Consider the following 6,000-nt stretch of genomic DNA (forward strand, 5'->3'; position numbering starts at 1 on the left):
GATCAAATGATAGAAGCCTGCAGCAGACCCGGCAGTTCCCCTGCAGAGCTCACCGCATGGAGCGCCGGGTGAAAAGGCACCGCTTGGCACAGGAGCAGAAAGTAACTGCGGCCTGAACGCTGACCTTTGGTCAAAATCACTGCACAAAGTCGATCTTAAGAACTTTTCAGCTTAAAATGGGATCCACGCACAAAACGCTCCGCTTTAGGAACGTTCGTTGTATTAATTCCCGCATTTCTGTTCCCAAATAAAGCGCGTGCCCACACGGATAACTACGCACACACACAAACATGCCGCCCCCTCACCCCCCCGCCCCAACAAGTAATTTAACCCACAGGTCCGTGTCATTCTCGATAGCCCCGTCTTACCGCGGTACAACCCAATCTCCCTGTAACGGTATTCCCCAACTATTTATAGGGACAGAACGCACCGCGCATCACACACACGCTCCTATTCCGGGGTAGTACGTTAATTTCAATGAATCCTTTAACGTAACGGTAACCACGCTCGTTTCTGCACCCAGCTGCAGGTACCGCCCGCCCGAGCGCTCCCTACCAGCTGCCATCCCGCAGCGCTCCGTACGGCAGACGCCCAGAGCGCTACAACGCCGGGAGCAGAGAGCGGCGCTCGGCCGCCCGCCTCCCAACGTCCCGCTATCCGCTCGCCCGGCTCCGTCACCCCGCTAACCGGCCGACTTTACCGGCGCCGAGGGGAAGCAAACAGGCTCCCGCTCGGCGGCGGTACGGCCGCGTTGCACCCGGCCTTCCCGGAGCTCGGCCGCGTCGCTTCCCGTCGGGAACGGCAGCGACCCGAGCCGCGTCGGCCTCGCCCCGGGCGGCAGCACCGGAGCACCGGGAGCCCGGGAGGCTCCGGGAACGCTCCTCGCTTCCGCTATCAAAGGCGGCCGCCGGTTTCTCGCAACTTAGCGGCATTCCCGAGGAACGCGGCCGGCTGCCGTTCCATTGTTTCCGAAGTAGTTCGACCCCGTACCGGCGCAGCCCGACCGCGCTCCGGGCGGAGGAAGCGCGACCGGGGAGCGCCGGGCCGGGCCGGGAGGGCGACTCGGTAAAGGCGGGGAGCTCCGCTGACCCCTCCCCGGCCCGACCCTCCCCCGCCGCCCCCGTTCGGCCGTTCCGTCCCGTCTCCGCCGCAGAAGCCGCGCCGTCCAACTTTTCCCTCCCCCTTGGAAGCGCCACTTCCTTTGAACGCGCTCCGTCTGCGAACAAAGGCGGCCCGGCCCGGCCCCTCCGCAGCTCCCGGCACGGCCGCCCCGCGGGTCGCGCTCCCCGCGGCTCCTACCGGGAGCAACTTTTCCGGGGCCGGCCTCCTCGGCGCTGCCGCGACCGCGACTTTGTCTGCTTTGGACACTACGGTGCTGCCGACTCCCGAAAATTTTCCACTCGAACGTGCGGCGAAGCGGCGGCTCTGGACAAGGAGACGCGGCGGCGGCGAGAGCGGCATCGCTGCCTCCATCCCCCGAGGGGCTGCTCGCGGCCGGGGGCAGCGCAACGCGAGCCGCCAACTTCCCGCGGATAAATAGGTGCAAAGCGGCACGGAGCGCTGCGAAGCGGCGTGTGTGCGAGTGTGTGCGTGTATGTGTGTGTGTGTCTATGTGTGTGTGTGCGCGCCGCTGCCGCGCGGTGACTCAGGCTCTAAGTGCGGGCGGCAGCCGCCTGTTGCAGCTCCGGCCGCGGCCCCGCGGCGGCACGAACTCGGCGGGACGCAACTTCTGCCCCCGCGATCGGCGGCCCCCGCCCGCCTCCCTTCCTCCCTTCTTCCCTCCCTCCCTCGCGCCCGCCCGGCACCTGCGGGGCGCCGGCCCCCCGCTTACCTCCGCGCACCGCCGGCGAAACTTCGCCCGCCGCCCCCCGGGCCGCCCCGGACCGTCCGCGGCCCCGCGCCCGGCTGCTTTTTTTTTTTTTTTTTCTTGTTGTTTTCCCTTTTTGATCCGCCGCTCGGCTATTTATACCGCGGCGGTAGGTGGCCGCGGGCCGGCGGACGGAGCCCTCGGAGGCTGAGTTGCTGCCCGGCCGGCGGCGGGGCGGGCCGGGCTCCCGGCCGGGCTGCGCGGCGCCAGCGATGCGAAGAATGCGCGGAATGAGGGGAGGAATGAAATGAACGCGGGAGCGGGGCGGCCGCGGGGCGGAGCGCGGCCCGCCGCCCCCTGCGGCCGCGGGCGGGCGGGAGGCGGGCGGGGCGGCGGGCGGGGCCTCCGAGAGAGCTGACCTCATAGGGGAGCCCGCGGGAGGGGCGGGCGGTGCTGCGCGCCGGGGGCCTCTGCCGGGGTGTGCAACAGGTCCTGCAAGTGCGTGTGCTACAGCGTGCCGAACCGCTGGAACCACGGGTCCCGCAACGCCGTGCATCGGAGGTCCTATGAGAGGTCCCGCAATGCTGTGCGGGTCCCGCAATGGGGGGTCCTACAGCGGCATGCGCAACGTTGTGCGGTAGAGCCCTCCAAAGGGGTCAGCGGTACTGTGCAGCTGTGGCCCTGCAAGGGGGTCCACAGTGCTAGGCAACTCCGTTTGTACTGTTTTGTAATGGACTCGCAACGGGGTTGCCAAAGGAGTGCACAGTGGGGTCCGGAACGGGATCGCAGTGGTGGTCTCAAACATTTTGCAACGAATTTGCAGCAAGGTATTGACCCCTTACTGCAACACCCACAAGAGCTGACTATGCTTTGGGCCCTGGTAGAAGTGCAACTTCCACCAACACCCCCCCCCCCCCCCCCCAGGTGAGGCACGAAGTGCTGCTACACAGCTGGGCCCCTGCCAGGCACTGGAGCTTCCATCCATGCCCTAGTGTCTCCTGTATCTCCAGGGCTTGGCAGAGCTCTGCTGCTCAAAGGGGCAGGGCAGGAAGGCTTCATGCACATCCCAGCCTCAATCATTCCAGACACAGATTGGCCACCGGTTGCAACCCTTCCCCCAGCCCCGGCACCAGGTGCTGTGCTGAACCTTCTGCACCGCTCCAGCTGTGAGCCCAACTGCCGTGAGCCTGTCCATACACTTCCCACATAGGCACCAGCCATGCCCCAGAAATGCTCCCAAGCATTATTACAAGGCACGTCCCCTCCTGATAACAATCTGATAACCGTATGGAAATAATCACTGTGCTGGCACAGCTGTTGTGCCTGGGAAAACTTGTATTTGCATAAGCAAAAAGGGATAACTGGACACCTCCTTGCCTGTTTGTCAAATAAATTGCCTATTTTGATGTGCAAACATACATTTCTATCATTTCTATCCACACTGGAAAGTTTGCCCAGCAGGACAACAACTCGCAGAGATGGCAGGAAAACCACACGATGGCCACAGCAGCACCACGTGTGGGTGCCATCAGGCAGCATTAACATGCTCACACCACAGGTGGCCACACAGCACGCTCTGGCAGAGCTCACAGCACATACTCTGCCTGCTACTTGTGTATGATATCACGAAAAGATGCCCACTGTGTCTGCAAACAGCACAGACGTGCCTGCTCTGTGCCCCACCAGCAGCAGTCCCATAGGACAGCCATGCTGGTAGCAGCCACCATGTTGGCCCATGACTGATCCAAGAGAGACTCATGAAAATGAGCCACTCACACAGCAGCTCACACAGAGGCTGCAGTTCTTGTTTTTACCTTTGTATACCAGGTCTGGCATGCATTATGGGCCATGCAAGAAGTTGCAGTGTTCTCACTGATCGCACTGTGGAAATCTCCTTAAACCCAGTCCTATGGCAACAGTGCACAACAAGGAATAATATCAAACAAAGCTAAAGTTTGAGCAGGCATTGGTCAAAGAACTGAGAGAATGGAAGAAAGAACATGGTTTAGGCTGGGGCTTTCTCCCCTGCCATCTCTGTTGAAAAGCCAAATATGAGAAGTCCCCTCATACACACAGATGTTTTTTTCTCTTTTCCTCCCTCTTTCCAGACAGCTCTAATGCTATTGCCTAGTAAGCATCTAAGTGCCCCCATAACTTGTAGTTCAACCACCATGCATACATCCATAGGAAAGCCACAGTCTCCTGAGTGTACCCAAACCATACCGACTCTGTTCCAAAGCTGGAACAGACAAGACAAAACATTGCTCCTCCTGAACACCACGGGTTTCTTACTGCACATCAGCAGAATTAAACTAGCAATAAAACTCCGTCCAATACATTCACCACATGCACAGAAATGTGGAAGCACTTTACATGAACAAGACATTTTTTCCACGAGGCCTGTAGCCAAAGTGCCAAGAGCGCCTCTGCCTCCTGTGCCAGTGCAGAAACCACAATCACAGCTCTGTGCACAGCAGGGGACAACAGCAGCTTTGGAGGATAATGGACAGTTGGAAAACATCTTACCTTTAGTAGCTCTCACAACGGATGAATGCTTGCTTGATTATGCTCTCCTAGTGGAAAATAAAAATGCAGTTTGCTTCTACACCCATGGTTGTGGATAAACACCAACAAAAGTTATCCCGGTTGTAGCTGTTTGCCCATATCTGCAGACCAACAGCTCTGTAGCTCTTTTGCCATTCAGACCTCTTCAAAGAGTAATAATTAAATTTGCCTGCTGCCTGTGCATTTTGTTGTAAGCTGTGAGCAGCTGGGACAGCTCACAGAACTCTGATTGGTTCTGACTCAAACTGTACACAGGTGTTCTCATAGGCAGAGAGATGCTCAGGGAAGGCTGAAGGTCACCCACTCACACACATCTACAGTTCCCACATGAAGGCAGGCCTTGCCCTGAAACTGTACCATAAAACTGCAAAACCTGAGGCCAAGATGGACAGCAAACCAGCGTGGAGACTAAATCATGGCACTGGCTGAATGTAAGCCTGGAGGCCAGTGAGCTCCAGAAATAAATGACAGCTTCTGAAAACCAAGGTAGGGAAACTCTGACAAGTGTCGATCTTTCTTGCAAGAGTGTCATACATCCTCTGGGCTGTCATTTCACACCGTACCATACCATACCATACCAGAACAACAGTCACTTTGAAACGTACATACCTGGAATCCAAGCACATTTCCAGCAGAAGAAAGTCACATAGTTCAGATACAGAGGTCTGTGTGCTCTGACAGAAGGTGAGGAGCGAGGAGGGGACTGGTCGGTGTCCTGCAGCCCCGTTTTTATGCCAGCAAGAGCTTCTGTGGATGAAGGAAGAACAGATACTGGAGGCACATTTGCACACAGAGAGCTCACTCTGATGAGCTGCCTGCCTCTGTGTGTTGATGAATGGCTTCTTCAGGCACACAGGTGCGCTGGGAATTACAAAAGCTGAAGAAAACAAAGGGACGTAGGGACATGCCTGGACAGGGACATTTCCTGGGGACAAATGCTTATCTTGGCTAGCAAAGAGAATTACAAGCGTAGAATACAGGAACATAGATTAAGACAGAGAAAGAATGAGCTTCAAGAGGACACCAACACAAAGGCTTCAAGGAACGAGTCTGGGGGAAGAGACACAGAAGAGAGAAGGGAAAGAGACAGAAATATTTGCATCTATCGAAGGCAGGCAGGAGGAATCAAAAAGAAAGTGAAAATAAAAGGGATATTAATGGAGAAACCTGAAAAAGGAAAGGAGTAAACAGGAAAGCCCTGGGAGGGAGGAGGGGGGAGTCTGTAGTCTGGGAGAAGAAAGTAGGAAACAAGCAATAGGAGGAGATGGCAGCAAGGAAATGGGAGCGGTTTATAAACGGAAGGAGTAAGGTAAGGAAAATGTGTGATTAAAGAATAAAGGTTTGGATTTGTCAGTAAGAAGTTTGAGTGCAAGTCCTGCTGAGAGCTGGGAGAAAACAAGTGTGAATGTATTTAAAGATGAGATGGTGGCTGAATTGAGCCTTGACTGTGGGAACCACCACGACCAGTGATAGCAGGGGGCATTAGGGAGCCCAACAACAGAGCAGCAGTTCCCTTCAGTCTTCGCCATTAGTTGTGCCAGGTACTGGGCTCATAACTGTTAAGTCCCTTCCCAGTCACACTGACAGATGATGCTTTTAATTCACCAAGAGATGCAGTGGTACCCGAG

The 6,000-nt window shown here is 56.8% G+C and overlaps 1 protein-coding gene across 10 annotated transcripts in view; it reads right to left on the reverse strand.

Annotated features, from left to right (window-relative positions):
- Positions 1–1,969, reverse strand: part of TEAD1 (TEA domain transcription factor 1) — a 140,577-nt gene extending 138,608 nt beyond the window's left edge. For 5 of the 10 annotated variants that reach the window (XM_085550118.1, XM_085550117.1, XM_015863965.3 and 2 more), the window contains exon 1: positions 1,832–1,969. The gene's annotated coding sequence lies outside the window, so the exon portion shown is untranslated. Of the gene's footprint in view, positions 1–990; positions 1,155–1,299; positions 1,437–1,831 lie in introns of those variants that run through there. The other 5 variants (XM_032445240.2, XM_015863968.3, XM_085550114.1 and 2 more) reach the window with 2 other exon arrangements.
- Positions 1,970–6,000: the final 4,031 nt, after the last annotated feature.

Source organism: Coturnix japonica, chromosome 5, assembly GCF_054131305.1.
Source record: "Coturnix japonica strain WE chromosome 5, WE-NBRP24, whole genome shotgun sequence".
In the NCBI taxonomy this organism is placed as follows: Eukaryota; Metazoa; Chordata; class Aves; order Galliformes; family Phasianidae; genus Coturnix; species Coturnix japonica.